The 17,298-nt window shown below is 42.3% G+C and overlaps 1 protein-coding gene and 1 pseudogene across 14 annotated transcripts in view; both read left to right on the top strand.

Moving 5' to 3' along the window:
* Positions 1-17,298, top strand: part of CARF (calcium responsive transcription factor) — a 79,819-nt gene that overhangs the window by 5,022 nt on the left and 57,499 nt on the right. For 8 of the 14 annotated variants that reach the window (XR_004027798.1, XR_004027795.1, XR_004027797.1 and 5 more), the window contains one exon: positions 330-496. The gene's annotated coding sequence lies outside the window, so the exon portion shown is untranslated. Of the gene's footprint in view, positions 1-329; positions 497-7,883; positions 7,943-16,723; positions 16,927-17,298 lie in introns of all 14 variants that reach the window. The other 6 variants (XR_004027806.1, XR_004027801.1, XR_004027799.1 and 3 more) reach the window with 2 other exon arrangements.
* Positions 8,742-9,589, top strand: LOC115832294 (annotated as a pseudogene).

Raw genomic sequence — 17,298 nt, forward strand, 5'->3', positions numbered from 1 at the left:
CCTAATAGTAAGTATTTTCATTGATGAAAAATGTAATTTGCTAGAGATCTTTGTTTTAGTGATAGTTATAAAATGTGAGAATTTAAATATTCCAAATACCTGATTTTAGACAAGGAAACAGGCACAGAGAGATTGTCACTTGTCCCAAGATACATGCAGTTACCTGTAAAGTCAGTCCTTGTCTTTAGTTCTCTTAAATGAGTCAGTTGATGGTTTTACCACACCAGGCTGATAATAGTTATTTTAAAATAAAACCTGCATAACAAAATGTAATAATTATCTTTATGTGTAGGAAAATAAAATATACATTAAATACCTTCTCATTACAGAGAAAATGCTGCTGTGAAGACCCAATTAAAGCTTTCACATAAATGAAGCTACAGCTATCATGATTTAGTGCCCCCAAAAGGAAGAACTTCAGTGGACAAGAAAGGACATTTCTGGGGGTAGTAGAATGCTTGAGGCCTGGAATTTAAACCTGAGCCACTATCTGAAGGTAATTTTTTTAAACTAATTGAAAGTAACAACTTTATTTTAAAAAGTTAACTATTGTCTATTACATGTTTAAAAAGTCAAATTACCCTTTGTATATAGGTGCTTTGTTCTATTTATGTTCATCAGTTGGAAAAACCATTTTATACTTAGTTATTTAATATTAATAACTGTGTTCTTCTTTTTTTTTTTTTTTTTGAGACGGAGTCTCGCTCTGTCACCCAGGCTGGAGTGCAGTGGCGCGATCTCAGCTCACTGCAAGCTCCACCTCCCGGGTTCACGCCATTCTCCTGCCTCAGCCTCTCTGAGTAGCTGGGACTACAGGCGCCCGCCACCACGCCCGGCTAATTTTTCGTATTTTTAGTAGAGACGGGGTTTCACTGTGGTCTCGATCTCCTGACCTCGTGATCTGCCCGCCTCGGCCTCCCAAAATGCTGGGATTACAAGCGTGAGCCACCGCGCCCGGCCTAATAACTGCATTCTTATAAACTTTACTTTGACAGGGCCAGGCGCGGTGGGAGGCCGAGGCGGGCGGATCACGAAGTCAGGAGATCGAGACCATCCTGGCTAACATGGTGAAACCCCGTCTCTACTAAAATACAAAAAAAATTAGCTGGGCATGGTGGCGGGCACCTGTAGTCCCAGCTACTCTGGAGGCTGAGGCAGAAGAATGGCATGAACCCAGGAAGTGGAGCTTGCAGTGAGCCGACATCACACCACTGCACTCCAGCCTGGGTGATAGAGCAAGACTCCGTCTCAAAACAAAACAAAACAAAAACAAACAAAAAAACTTTACTTTGACGGAGTTAATTGTCAGCTAGGGATAAAAATTTATAGCATGTACTGACATTCAGGATAGTTGGGAAAATCAGCTATTTTAAGTCACTCTGCAGTTGTCAGGATTAAAGAAGATAAAGCAAATTGATGGAAGAAAGGAGGAAGAAAGAGGTAATACTTTTCACTGCATCCAAATTTTTTTTTAAAGTGTGTCTGTAACTTAAAAATGTACTTTTAATCTTCATTTCAACAATGGGTTAGGTCAATCGTCATATTAAAACCCACTTTTCCGTATAGAAACTACTTTAATATTTTCTCAATGTAACCACAAAAAGTCTTTAACCCATAGATTTTCATTTCCGGAAGGCAGTAGAAAATATAGTTATTTTTATTCCATTGGCAAAATCCCAATATGGGCAAAATTCTGCATAGGTGGTTTGTGTTTGGCAGTCTTCCTCTGTCAACATACTCCCCACCCCTTAACTAGTGTACTTACCTAAGGCAGTCATACTTCCCTCAGTCTTCACTGCAGCATTCTGTGCAGGCCTGCTGAATCCCTCTAAGTTCTTTGAGGCTCACCTGTACTTGTTTTCTCACCTCCAAGTAAAACTTTTCACTCCCTCAGGGTAGCTCTTTTTAACTCGTTTTAAAGAAAGAAACCTATCCTTACATAAATTTATACCAATTTGTTAATGGCTGATGTTCTCTCCAAAGTTTTTTTCTTTTTAAGAAAAAGGGCTTATTAACGTCAATGAAAATTTTACTGATGAAATTTCAGAGTGAGTGAGCAAAAGTAAATAAAGTAAAAAAAAAAAATTAGACTAGTAAAGGTAACTTGCAGTGGGATCAGAGTACCTGTCAGGAAACTGGGAATATTTGGAATTCTTACCCCTAAGCTATTGACACTTTTTACAACTTCTTCCTAAACTCCACTTCTCAATCTGTTCTACCTAATGTTTTTTCAGTGGCTACAATGCCTGCGTAGTTAGAGCTCTAGCTTTTGGGTGGTGTCGGAGATAGAGTTTTTTGTATGTTAGGGTACTGCTTCTAATTAAATTTCAACCAGCAAAAGTTGAAAACAAAAAGGAACAAATAATTTCTTTTAACATCTTTAATTTGTTAACCTATCCAGAAAAAGATTTAAATCTATGGATTTTTTGACTAATGAAGGCAGAAGAGAGCCTTGTTTATTGCCTTGAAAAAGTTCCTATTGTAATAATAGAGTACGGGCTTTGAAATAAACACGTGTAGGTTTGAGTTCTTGCTCAACCAGTCAGCGTATTTGTAATCTTGGGAAAGTTACTTATCCGCTTATCTATATGTAAATTGGAACAGGTAACTGAATCACAGTGTTGTTGAAAGGGTTAAATGATATAGGTAAAACACTTTTAGCATAGTACCTTACTATGGTAAATGCTCAATAAATGATAACCTTGTGATTTTGAGCAATGAACCTCATCATCTTTTTCTATAAAATGATGATAATAATAGGTCCTATATCACAGAATAGTAGAGTGATTGTTGATAATTCTAGCTAATATTTAGGATAGTTGAGATTCAATACATTTTATTTTATAAATATGACAATTAAATTCATAATCTTTTTTTTTTTTTTTGAGACGGGGTCTTGCTCTGTCGCCCAGGCTGGAGTGCAGTGGCTCACTCGCAGCTCACTGCAAGCTCCGCCTCCTGGGTTCATGCTATTCTCCGGCCTCAGCCTCCTGAGTAGCTGGGACTACAGGTGCCCGCCACCACGCCCGGCTAAGTTTTTTTTGTATTTTTAGTAGAGACTGGGTTTCACCGTGTTAGCCATGATGGTCTTGATCTCCTGACCTCGTGATCTGCCCACCTTGGCCTCCCAAAGTGCTGGGATTACAGGCGTAAGCCACCGTGCCCGGCCTAAATTCATAATCTTAATTGATCTATCATAATAGTGCTTATATTTTAAAAGTCAAAGAGCTCTCAGAAATATTAAGAAATTTTTTTAATCTCGATGTCATCATGTTTAGACAGTGAATATTCAGATTACTTTAAAAATTAAGCCAGGTGCAGTGGCTCATGCCTGTAATCCCAGCACTTTGGGAGGCTAAGGTGAGCAGATCACTTGAGGCTAGGAATTCAAGGCCAGCCTGGCCAACATGGCGAAACCCCTTCTCTACTAAAAATTAAAAAATTAGCTAGGCATGGTGGTGCATGCCTGTAATCCCACCTACTCAGATGGCCGAGGCACGAGAATCACTTGAACCTGGGAGGCGAAAGTTGAAGCGAGCCAAGATCGTGCCACTGTACTCCAGCCTGGGCAGCAGAGCGAAACTCTGTCTCAAAAAAAAAAAAAGGCCGAGTGTGGTGGCTCACACCCGTAATCTCAGCACTATGGGAGGTCAAGGCAGGCGGATCACCTGAGGTTGGGAGTTCAGGACCATCCTGACCAACATGGAGAAGCTCCGTCTCTACTAAAAATACAAAATTAACTGGGCGTGGTGGCACCTGCCTGTAATCCCAGCTACTCAGGAGGCTGAGGCAGGAGAATTCCTTGAACCTGGGAGGTGGAGGGTGCAGTGAGCCAAGATCACACCATTGCACTCCAGCCTGGGCAACAAGAGTGAAACTCCGTCTCAAAAAAAAAAGGGAAAGAAAGAAAAAGAAAATTAAACTGTATTTAAATCGTATTCTTGACAATTTACTTTAGAATAGTAAATTGTATTCCTAATAGGAAAAAAGCAAGAAAAAGATAAATTTTTAAAAAGTTATATTCCTAATAGATTTTTAATAAGCCCCTCAATAGGACCTTATTTGCAGTTGAATCTAACTTTGTAAAAAGTTTCCTGTTTTAATAGAGTTCTTTTGTATTTCTGTATAGTGCACATTGGAAGTCAGTCAATAAATAATAGTTAAATGAATTTTATTTTATTTTATTATTTTATTTTATTTTATTTTTTGAGACGGAGTCTCGCTCTGTCACCCAAGCTGGAGTGCAGTGGCGCAATCTCAGCTCACTGCAAGCTCCGCCTCCCAGGTTCACGCCATTCTCCTGCCTCAGCCTCTCCGAGTAGCTGGGACTACAGGCGCCCGCCACCACGCCTGGCTAATTTTGTTTTGTATTTTTAGCAGAGACGGGGTTTCACCGTGGTCTCGATCTCCTGACCTCATGATCCGCCCACCTCGGCCTCCCAAAGTGCTGGGATTACAAGCGTGAGCCACCGCGCCCGGCCTAAATGAATTTTAAAAATCAGGATAATCAACTCTTAAAAACATAAAATCTTAGTATTATTATTATATTTTTTGAGACGGAGTCTCACTCTGTCGCCCAGGCTGGAGTTCAGTGGCACAATCTCGGTTCACTGCAACCTCCGCCTCCCGGGTTCAAGCAATTCTCCCGCCTCAGCCTCCCAGGTAGCTGGGACTGCAAGTGCGTGCCACCATGCCTGGCTCATTTTTTGTATTTTTGGTAGAGACAGGGTTTCACCATGTTAGCCAGGATGGTCCCGACCTCCTGACCTTGTGATCTCCCTGCCTTGGCCTGCCAAAGTGCTGGCTGAGATTACAGGGGTGAGCCACTGCACCTGGCCCAAAGTTCTTTAATTCCAGAAAATTTTAGATCTATGTAAACACCTCAGTAAATTGAAGAAATTTCTATTACCTTGCCATCAGACAGCTTTGTATTAAATTAAATCTCTATATTCAGGTCAGTTTCTTTTGCATTTTCCATAATTGTGTTAATTAGCAAACATGAGTTCACTTAAAATGTTCAGTTCCTCTGTGATATCATGAAATAAACCTGATATTAAAAATTCAGATATAGTTATAAAACACACAGAATATAAATTTTATACGTAGAGATTTTAAGCGTCTTGATCATCCTTGTATCTCCAGCACATAGAACAGTCACTTGCATGTGTAGTAATAATTCATTTTGTGAATGAATATCTGCTTATAAATACATATGCTTAGAAAAAATCTGGAAGAATATGCAAAAATGTCAATAGTGATTTCTGTAAAATTATAAGTAGCTTTAACTTTCGGATGTTGCTACATTAACATATATTTGTTTTAATGACATAAACAATAAAACTTAAAAATTTATTGAAAAATTTTTTTTTCCTGAGATGGGGTCTCACTCTGTCACCCAGGCTGGAGTGCAGTGGCATGTTTATGACTCACTGTAGCCTCAAACTCCTGAGCTCAACCAATCCTCCTACCTCAGCTTCCCAAGGAGCTATAGGGACTGTAGGTACTCACCACCATGCCTGGCTGATTTTTTTTTTTTTTCAATAGAGACAGAATCTCATTATATTGCCCAGGCTGATCTTAAACTCTGGCTTCAAGCCATTCTTCCACCTTGGCTTCCCAAAGTGCTAGGGTTATAGGGATTAGCCACCACACCGAGCCCTTAAAAAGAAATTTTTAATCTTTTGAGACAGGGTCTTGCCCTGTCATGATCATGGTTCACTGCAGCCTCAACCTCCTGGGCTCAGGCAGTCCCTCCACCTCAGCTTTCTAAGTAGCTGGGACCACAGACACATACCACCACACCCAGCTAATTTAAAAAATTTTTTTTGTAGAGATGGGGGTCTCACTATGTCACCCAGGTTGGTCTTGAACTCCTGGATTCAAGTGACCTGCCTGCCCCAGCCTCCCAAAGTGATGGGATTACAGGCGTGAGCTACCAGCCTGGCCTGGAACAAGAAAAGGATACCCACTCTCACCACTCATCTTTAACATAGTACTGGAAGTCCTACTAGCCAGAGCAGTCAGACAAGAGAAAGAAATAAAGAGCATCTAGGCCAGTTGCTATGGCTCACACCTATAATCCCAGCACTTTGGGAAGCCAAGGTGGGTGGATCACCTTAGGTCCAGAGTTTGAGACAAGCCTGGTCAACATGTGGAAACCTCTTCTAAAAATACAAAAAAATTAGCTGGGTGTGGTGGCGGGCTCCTGTAATCCTAGCTACTTGGGAGGCTGAGGCATGAGAATCACTTGAACCCTGTAGGCGAAGGTTGCAGTGAGCTGAGATTAAGATCTCACCAATGCACTCCAGCCTGGGTGACAGAGTGAGACTCTGTCTCAAAAAAGAAAAAAGAAATAAAAGAGCATCCCAGTTGGTAAAGAGGAAGTCAAACTGTCACTGTTTGCAGATGATATGATTGTTTACCTAGAAAACTCTAAAGACTCCTTCAGAAAGCTCCTAGAACTGATTAAAGAATTCAGCAAAGAAGGCCAGGCGAGGTGGCTCACGCCTGTAATCCCAGCACTTTGGGAGGCTGAGGTGGGCGGATCACCTGAGGTCAGGAGTTTGAGACCAGCCTGACCAACATGGTGAAACCCCATCTCTACTAAAAATACAAAATTAGCCAGGTGTGGTGGTGCATGTCTGTAATCCCAGCTACTTGGGAGGCTGAGGCAGGAGAATCGCTTGAACCTGGGAGGCAGAGGTTGCCGTGAGCCGAGATCATGGCCATTGCACTCCAGCCTGGGCAAAAGAGTGAAACTCCATCTCAAAAAAACAAAAAGTAAAGAATTCAGCAAAGTTTCCGGTTACAAAATTAATGTACACAATTAGTTTTGTGCAGTAGCTCTCCTGTACACCAACAGCAGCCAAGCTGAGAATGAAATCAGGAGCTCAACCCCTGTTACAATAGCTGCAAAAAAAGTAAAATACTTAGCAATATACCTAACCAAGGAGGTGAAACACCTCTGCAAGGAAAACTACAAAACACTGCTGGAACATAGACAACATATACAAATGGAAACATATCCCATGTTCATGGATGGGTAGAATCAGTATTGTGAAAATGACCATACTGCCAAAAGCCATCTAGAAATTCAGTGCAATTCCCATCAAAATACCACCATCATTCTTCACAGAATTAGAAAAAACAATCCTAAAATTCATATGGAACTAAAAAAGAGCCCACATAGCCAAAGCAAGACAAAGCAAAAAGAACAAATCTGGAGGCATTACATTACCTGATTTTGAACTATACTATAAGGCTGTACTCACCAAAACAGCATGGTACTGATGTAAAAATAGGTACATAAACCAATGGAACAGAATAGAGAACCCAGAAATAAACCCACATACATACAGCCAACTGATTTTTGACAACGCAAACAAAACCTTCAAGTGGTGAAATGACACCCTATTCAACAGATAGTGCTGGGATAATTGGCTGGCTACATGTAGGAGAATGAAACTGGATCCTCATCTCTCACCTTATACAAAAATCAACTCAAGATGGATTAAAGACTTAAATCTAATGTGATGTTAATTTTTGTTTCCGTAATGACTAATGCTGATCAGCATCTTTTTGTGTGCTTACTTGCTAGCTATATATCTTCTTTAGTGAAGTTGTATCTTCAAACATCTTGCCAATTTTTTTAGTTGAGTTGTCTTACTGAGTTGTAAAAGTTCTTTAGAGTTTGAATATAAGGTCTTTGTCAGGTACATGTTTTGCAAATATTTTTTCCCATCTGTAATGAGAACACATTTTAAATTTTGACAAAGTCCAATTTGTAGATTTTTTTGTTTTATATTTTGTGCTGTTCGTTTCATGTTTAATATATCTTTGCCAAGTCCAAGGGTACAAAGATTTTCTCCTGTGTTTTCTTCTAGAAGTTTTATCATTTGATAGTCTGTGATCCATTTCAAGTTGATTTGCTATCTGGTGTGAGGTAAGGGTCAAGGTTTATTGTTTTACATATGGCTATTTAGTTGTTTTAGCACCATTAGTTAAAAAGTGTCCTTTTTCTCTTGATGTATTGATATATTTGTCAAAAAGCAATTGACTACTACCTAGAAATAGCTTCTCAGCTCCATCTCAAATCTGTCCAGTTCAGCCTGCTTGCCTGTACTCCATCCTCCACCATACAAGGTATCCTCCCACCTCTGGTCCGTAGGCCCTTGGCAGCTGCTTATACAAGAGCGGGCCAGATGTCTGCATCAACTCCTAGAGCTTCTCCTGGATGGGCAACAGCAGCAGCTTCCAGGGTGGCCTGGACACTGGCATGGGTCTAGGGGGAGGCTATGCCAGGTCTGCTGGTATGGAGGAGCATCACGGCTGCCATAGTGACCTAGAGCCTCCCAAGTCCCCTTAAGCTGGATGTACACACCAACATCCAGGCTATATGCATCCAGGAGAAATTGCAGATCAAGACCCTCAACAAGTTTGCCCCCTTCATTGAAAAGGTGCCCTTCCTGGAGCAGCAGAACAAGATACTGGAGACCAAGTGGATCCTTTTGCAGCAACAAAAGGTAGCTTGGAGCGACATGGACAGCATGTTTGAGAGCTACATCAACAACCTAAAGCAGCAACTGGACACACTGAGCCAGGAGCAGCTGAAGCTCGAGGCAGAACTTGGCAACATGGAGGGACCAGTGGAGGACTATCAAGAGTGTGAAGTTTAAATAACCAAGCCTACAGAGATGGAGAATGAATTTGTCCTCATCAAGAAGGATATGAATGTAGCTTACATGAACAAGGTAAAGCTGGAATCTCACCTGGAAGAGCTGACTGACAAGATCAGCTTCCTCATTCAGCTGTATGAAGAGGAGATCTGTGAGCTGTAGTCCCAGTTCTTGGACACATCCCTGGTCCTGTCCATGGACAACAGCCACTTCCTCGATTTGAATGGCATCCTTGCCGAGGTCCGTGCCCAGTATGAGGAGATCACCAGCTGCAGCTGAGCTGAAACTGAAAGCATGTACGAGGAGTATTAGGAATATGATCAAGTGTGAGGAGCTGCAGACGCTGCCTGGGAAGCCAAGGATGACCTGCGTCACATGAAGACAGATCTCTAAGATGAACCAGAACATCAGCTTGCTTCAGGCTGAGAATGAGGGCCTCAAAGGCCAGAGGGCTTCCTTGGAGGCTGCCATCCCAGATGCTGAGTAGCAGGGGGAGCTGGCCATTAAGGATGCCAGTGACAAGATGGAAACCACCCTGCAGAGAGCCAAGCAAGACATGATCTGTCAGCTGCTTGAGTAACAGGAGCTGGTGAATGTTAAACTGGCCATGGACATCAAGATCTCCACTTACAAGAAGCTTCTGAAAGGCAAGGAGAGCCAGGTGGAGTCTGGGATGCAGAACATGAGTATCTACAAAAACCACCAGTGGCTACTCAAGGGGCTGAGCTCGGCCTGCGGGGGCCTCACAAGCTTTGGCCACAAGTATGACCTAGGGCCCCTTGCAATCCAGCTTGGGCTCTGGTAGGGGCTCCACCTCCTTCAGCTGCACCAGCTCCTTCAGGGCCGTGGTTGTGAAGAGGATCGAGATCCACAATGGGAAGCTAGTATCTGAGTCCTTTGATGTCCTGCAGTGAATGCCACTGCAACTCCTCCCAGCCTACCTACCTCCTCTGGCCGACCAGAGCCTGTGGGGGAGGCAACCGTGCAGGGAAGCATAGGGAACAGGAGACCCACCTGAGGCCCAATTGTGGACCTCAGCCCACCGTTAAGGGAACCTAGAGTGGTTCCTAGACGACCCCCTCTTTTTCATGCTCGCAACTGAAAACCAGTTTATACCTTTCAAAGCCTTCTGGTTAAAACAAAGTTTTAAAAACAGAGAAAACCTAGTTCAATTGTTTTTTCAAAATAAAGCCTCAGCTAGCTCAGCCAAAGAAGAAGCAGTTGGCCAGATAATGTGTGGGTCAATTTCTGGATTGTCTATTCTGTCCATTGATCTATTTGTCTATTTTTACACCAATACCATAATATCTTGATTGTTATATCTTTGTATTAAGTCTAAAAATCAGTGGTAGTGTAAGAACTCCAACCTTGTCTTCTTTTCCAAAGTTGTTTTGGCTGTTTAACCTTTGCACTTCCATATGAATTTTAGAATCAGATTCTCAATTTTAAAAAACCTACTGGTATTTTGGTTGGGATAATATACAATACATAGATCAAGTTGGAAGATATAATATCTTATTGAGTCTTCCATTTTATAGATACAGTATATGTCGTCACTCATTTAGATATTCTTTAATTTCTCCTACCTAGGTTTTGTAGTTTACAATACATGTATTTTGCATATCTCTTGTCAAGTTTATTCCTAAATTTTTATTTTTTTGAGACAGAGTCTTGCTCTGTTGCCCAGGTTGGAGGGCAGTGGTGCAATCATAGCTCACTGTAGCTCAGGCTCAGATGATCCTCCTACCTTAGCCTCTTGAGTAGCTGGGACTACAGGTATGCACCACCATGCCCAGCTAATTTTTATATTTTTTTGTAGCGATAAGGTTTCATCATGTTGTCTGTGGCTGGTCTCGAACTCCTGAGCTCAAGCATTGTGCCCATCTCGGCTTTCCAAAGTGCTGGGATTACAGGCATGAGCCACAGTGCCTGGCTTATTTGTGCTTTTTTTTTCTTCCTTTCTCTATAGAAAACCAGTTTGTGGCATTGTTGACATCTGCATTGTGTCTTTTTATTCTGTTTCATTGAATTACATCCTTTAATATGGCCTTCATTTTTATGTGCTCACATTTCTTAGTTTCTGACTTTTCAAAATGGACACATACTTCATTAATTCAGTCTTTTTTTTCCCATAAAAGCATGTTTTTAAAAATATTTTTAATTGACAAAAATTGTGTATATTGATGATATACAACATGGTGTACGTATATATCCTGGATGGGTTAGAGCAGGCTAATTAACATATGTATTACTTGTATACTTTTTTTATGGTGAGAATATTTAAAATCTATTCTTGCAGCAGTTTTCAAGTGTGTAATATATTGTGGGGTTTTTGGCTTTTTTTCTTTCATTATTTTCAATTGACACATAATTGTATAAGTTAATGGGGTATAGTGTGATATTTTGATACATGTATAAAACGTGTAATGATCAAATCAGGATAGTTAGCATGTTCATCATCTCAAACATTTTTCATTTCTTTGTATTGGGACCATTCAAAATCTGCTCTTCTAGCTATTTGAAAATATATGATATATTGTTAATTATAGTCACCCTATAGTGCCATAGAACACTAGAACTTATTCCTCCTATCTAGCTGTCTTTTTTTTTTTTTTGAGACAGAGTCTCATTCTTGTCCCCTAGACTGGAGTGCAGCGGCGTGATCACAACTCCCTGCAGCCTTGATCTCCCAGGTTCAAGCAGCCCTCACCTAAGCCTCCTGAGTAGCTAGGACTATGGGTGTACACCACCATGCCCAGTTAATTTTTTAATTACTATATTTGGTAGAGATGGAGTCTCACTATGTTGTCCAGGTTGCCTGGGGTCAAGCAATCCTCCAACCTTGACCTCCCAAAATGCTGGGATTACAGGCATGAGCAACCACACTCTGTCCTAGCTGTACTTTTGTAACCATCAACTGTTTGGCTGTTCCCTTCCCTCCCCTACCCTTCCCCACCTCTAGTAACCATTATTCTACTCCCTACCTCTATGAAATCAACCTTTTAACTTTACACATGAGTGAGAACATGCAGTCTTTCTGTGCCTGGCTTATTTCTCGAACATAATGTCCTCGAAGCCCATCTATGTTGCTGTGAATGACAGAATTTCATTCTTTTTTATGGCTAAATAGTATTCTATTGTGTATATATACCACATTTTCTTTACCAGTTTATCTGTTTATGGACACTCAGGTTGATTCCATATCTTGACCATTGTGGAATAATGATGTAATAAACATGGGAGTGCAGCTTTCTCCTTGACTTACTGATTTCCTTTCCTTTGGATATTTACCCATTAGTGGAATTGCTGGATCATATGGTAGTCTATTTTTAGTTTTTTGAGTAATATCTATACTGTTTTTCAGAATGGCTGTACTAATTTACACCAACAATGTATGAGTTCCCTTTTCTCCAAATCCTTGCCAGCATTTGTTATTTTTTGTCTTTTTGATAATAGCCATTCTAACTGAGGTGAGATGATAGCTCATTGTGATTTTGATTTGTATTTACCCGATTCTTAGAAATTTTTTTTTTTAAGATATATACCCGTTGACCATTTGTATGTCTTATTCGTGAGACAGGGTCTCATTCTATCATCCAGGCTGGAGTGCAGTGGCTCAATCTCGGCTCACTGCAGCCTCAGTCTCCTGGGCTTAGGTGTGAGCAGCTAGGACCAGAGGTCCGTGCCACCATCCCTGGCTAATTTTTTGTGTTTTTGTAGAGACAGGGTTTCACCATGTTGTCTAGGCTGGTCTCAAACTCCTGACCTCAGGCAGTCCTCCAGCCTGAGCCTCCCAAAATGTGGGAATTACAGGTGTGAGCCACCACGCCTGGCCTGTATATCTTCTTTTGAGAGATGTCTCTGTTCAGCTCATTTGTCCATTTCTAAATGAAATTATTTATTTATTAATCCCTTGTTGAATAGTTTGCAAATATTTTCTTCCACTCTGCAGGTTGTCTCTTCACTCTGTTGCTTGTTTAGTTTGCTGTACAAAAGCTTTTTAGTTTGGTACAAATCCATTTGTCTATTTTTGCTTTTGAGGTCTTAGCCATAAAATCTTTGCCTAGACCAATGTCCTGAAGCGTTACCCCTGTGTTTTCTTCTGGTAGTTTTATAGTTCCAGGTCTCACATTTAAGTCTTTAATCCATTTTTAGTTGGTTTTTATATATGGTGAGAGCTAGGGGTCCACTTTCATTTTACTGCATACAGATATCCAGTTTTCCCAGGACCTTTTATCAAAGGGACTGTCCCTTCCCCAGTGAATATTCTTGGTGCCTGTGTTGAAAATCAGTTGGCCGTAAGTGCGTAGATTTTGTTTGTTTGTTTGTTTTCTATTCTCTTCCATTGGTGTGTCTGTTTTTATGCCAGTACTGTGATGTTTTGGTTATATAGCTTTGTAATATATTTTGAAGCCGGATAGCGTGATGCTTCTATCTTTGTTCTTTTTGTTTAGGATTGCTTTGGCTAGTCAAAGTCTTTTGTGGTTCCATACAAATTTTAAGGTTTTTGTTGTTTCTATTTATGTGAAGACTATCATTGGGATTTCGGTTTTTTTGTTGTTGTTGTTGTTTTGTTTTTTAAGAGATAGGGTCTTGCTACATTACCCAGACTGGCCTTGGAATCCTGGGCTCAAGCAATCCTCCTGCCTCAGCCTTCTGAGTAGCTGGGACCATAGATGTGTGCCATTTACCCAGCTCATTGGTATTTTTATATGGATTGCAGTGAATCTGTTGATCGCCTTTGGTAGTATGGTCATTTTCACAATATTAATTATTCCAATCCATAAATGCGATGTCTCTCCATTTTTTGTGTGTGTTCTCCAATTTATTTCATTCAGTGTGTGCGGGGGGGTTTTGTTTTGTTTTGTTTTGTTTTGAGACAGGGCCTCAATCTGTCGCCCAGGCTGGAGTGCAGTGGCTCGATCTCGGCTCACTCCAACCTCTGCCTCCTGGGCTCAAGCGATTCTCGTGACTTAGCCTCCTGAATAGCCAGAATTATACTTGTGCATCACCGTGTCTGCCTAATTTTTGTATTTTTAGTAGACACAGGGCTTCACCATGTTGGCCAGGCCTGTCTCAACTCCTGACCCCAAGTCATCCGCCTGCCTCGGCGTTCCAAAGTGCTGGGATTACAGGCCTGAGTCACCACACCTGGCCTCGTTCAGTGTTTTACAGTATTTAATGGTATCCCATATTTCTTATAGATTTTCTTTGTTCATTTTCATCGTTATTTCCTTCTTTTCTCTCTCTGGGTAATTTCAAATGACCTGTGTCCAAGTTCAGAAATTCTCTCTGCTTGATCAAGTCTGTGATTGAAGCTCTCTATTGTATTTATTTCGTTCATTGAATTCTTCAGCAGCAGGATTTTTGTTTTGTTCTTTTTATTATTCATATCTCTTTGTTGAATTTCTTGTTCATATTGTGAATTGTTTTCCTGATTTCATTGAATTATCTATTTGTATTTTCTTGTTTCTTGTTAAGTTTAAGATCATTGTTTTGAAAAATTTTTGGCAACTCGTTGCCTTTTTATCAGTAGAACCTGTTACTAGAGAGTTACGACTGTCCCTTGATCAACATGGGTTTAAACTGCACAGGTCCTGTACTCAGATTTTCTTCAGCCTCTACCATCCCTGAGACAGCGGGACCAACCCCTCCTTTTCTTCCTCTCCCTTAGCCTATTCAACTTATATTTAGATGATGAGGATGAATACCTTTTTGATGATCCACTTCCCCTTAATGAATAGTAAATACATTTTCTGTTCCTTATGACTTTCTTTCTTTCTTTTTTTTTTTTTTTTTTTTTGCGACGGAGTTTCACTCTTGTTGCCCAGGCTGGAGTGCAATAGTGTAATCTTGGCTCACCGCAACCTCCGCCCCCCTGATTCAAGCGAATCTCCTGCCTCAGCTTCCTGAGTAGCTGGGTTTACAGGCATGTGCCACCACGCCCGGCTAATTTCATATTTTTAGTAGAGATGGGTTTCTCCATGTTGGCCAGGCTGGTCTCGAACTCTCAACCTTAGGTGATCCGCCTGCCTCGGCCTCCCAAAGTGCTGGGATTACAGGCGTGAGCCACTGCGCCTGGCCATGACTTTCGTCATAAACTTTTATTTAGCTAACTTTATTATAAGAATACAGTATATAATACATATAAAACTATATGTTAATTGACTGTTTATGTTATTGGTAAGCCAATAGTAAGCTATTAGTAGTTAGGCCTTTGGGGAGTCAAAAGTTGTACACACATTTTTGACCGTGTGAGCAATTGGTACCCCAATTCCTGCATTGTTTGAGGGTCAGCTGTATTATGTTCCTTTGATAGCATCATACTTCCTTGTGTTTCTGTGTCAATATCTGTGTATTTGGTGGAACAATTGCCTTTTCCAAACTTTCTAGAGTAGCTTTGTAGAGAAAGACACTCACCTGCAATTGGGTTTTATCGTGCCAGTCAGGAAGGGTGTAGTGTCTGTTTGTGGATAGGTGCAGTGGTATAGTTTCCATGCAGCTTCTTCAGCTGCATTCAACGTCAGCAATAACTGAGTGCTCAGTGGCCTAGTCTGTAGAAGTTTGTGGCTGGCCGGGCGCGGTGGCTCACGCTTGTAATCCCAGCACTTTGGGAGGCCGAGGCGGGTGGATCACGAGGTCAGGAGATCGAGACCACGGTGAAACCCCGTCTCTACTAAAAATACAAAAACTTAGCCGGGCGTGGTGGCGGGCGCCTGTAGTCCCAGCTAATGGGAGAGGCTGAGGCAGGAGAATGGCGTGAACCCGGGAGGCGGAGCTTGCAGTGAGCCGAGACTGCGCCACTGCACTCCAGCCTGGGCCACAGAGCAAGACTCCGTCTCAAAAAAAAAAAAAAAAAAAAAAAGAAGTTTGTGGCAGTGACAGTGGCAGCATAGGTTGTTAATGTCCTTGGTGTCAAAGGCTTTTGGAGTACTCCTATTCTAATTTTCTTCCCAAAGGGAAGACTTAACCAAGGTGTCAGGTCTGAATAGCCTACAAGTAGCTACAGTAGCACTGGGTTCCAGGTACTGGTGCTAGGCACAGGGTCTGTATTAGTCTGTTCTTGCAGTGATATAAACAAATACTTGAGACTGGGTAATTTATAAAGAAAAGAGGTTTAATTGGTTCATGGTTCTGCAGGCTGTACAGGAAGCATTGTGGCTTCTTCTTCTGGGGAGGCCTCAGGAAGCTTCCAGTCATGGTGGAAGGCAAAGGGGGAACCAGCATTTGACATGGCAGGAGCAGGAGGAAGAGAAAGAGTGGGGAAATACCACACACTTTTAAACAACCAGATCTCACTATCTCAAGGAGAGCTCTGGGCAGATGACGTTAAACCATGAGAAACCCCCACCATGATCCAATCACCTACCACCAGGCCCCACCTCTAACATTGGGGAGTATAATTGAACATGAGATTTGGGTGGGGACATGGATCCAGACCATCTCAGGGTCTCACAAACCTATTATGGCATCTGAGTTTTGGGGTACAGGTTAGCACTCTGTGGCAGAGTTGGATGTAGACTGACCACAGAGCTAGGATCTGTGACTCTCAGATACCCTCTAGCAGCTCAGGCCCAGGGAGCTAGGTTGTAGCTGTGATTCTACCTCTGAGAGGCAGGGCACAGAACTGGCCCAACCCTAGGGGAACGGAGGGGGTACCCTGGAGGTTTGGGAGCAGGGTACAGCTACAATTTGGGAACATGAGCCAATAGGGCTCAGTGGTAACTCAAGTCCCAGGGGGATGAAGCACCGTGTAGTAGTAACTATAGTCCCTGGGAACTTGGCAGTATCTCAGATTCTGTGAGGCCAGTTGCAGCAGCAGCAGCAGCAGCAGCAGCAGCAAGTGCCCCAGAATGGTGGAGTACAGCTGTTGTTTAGACCCTGGGGGTGTAGGGAGCAGCATAGCAATGACTGTACTCCCTATGGAGAAGGGTGTCTTAGCAGCTCAGACTCTAGGGGGCTAGTCCAGCTCTAGGGAAGATGACTACTAGATAAGTTTGGTCTGTAGGGCAGAGTGTCTCAGCTCAACCACTGCTATGTTTCCCTAGGACACAGGATACTGTCAGCTCAGCCCTGGGATGGGCATCTGCTCAACTTGGCCACAGCACCAGTTCTCCAGGGGCCCATGTGCTGCTTCAGCTTAAGCCTGGGGGGCATGACTGTTCTGGGAGGCCCAGGCATCATTTCCTGGAATGTGGGGAGTTGCTTCACCTTATGCACTGGAGAAGCATGACTGCTCTGAGCAGCTAAGGTACTGTTTCCCTAGGAGGCAGGATACTGCTTCAGCTCTGGCCTGAGGGGGTGATAGGAGGGGTAGGTTGGGTGGCTCCACCTCTGCTTCCCCCGACCCCTGTACAAGGGTATAACAGCTGCTTGCAGCTCAACTTGGTGATGTTGGGCCACTGGGCTAGTGTGGTTCAGTCTTGGCTTAGCCTCAGGGATAAAAGGGAAATGTGGCTACTCAGCCCCGGAGCAAGACACACTCCAGCCATAGTTAGGATTCCAAGATGACATAGCACAGTAGCTACATGAACTACAGTGCTTGGGACACAGTGTCGGTTTCTTCTCTCGGGGCAGCATAGCAGTGTGGACTCCAGAGAGCTTCCTCAGCTGGGCTTGGTGC

Source organism: Nomascus leucogenys, chromosome 22a (assembly GCF_006542625.1).
Source record: "Nomascus leucogenys isolate Asia chromosome 22a, Asia_NLE_v1, whole genome shotgun sequence".
In the NCBI taxonomy this organism is placed as follows: domain Eukaryota; kingdom Metazoa; phylum Chordata; class Mammalia; order Primates; family Hylobatidae; genus Nomascus; species Nomascus leucogenys.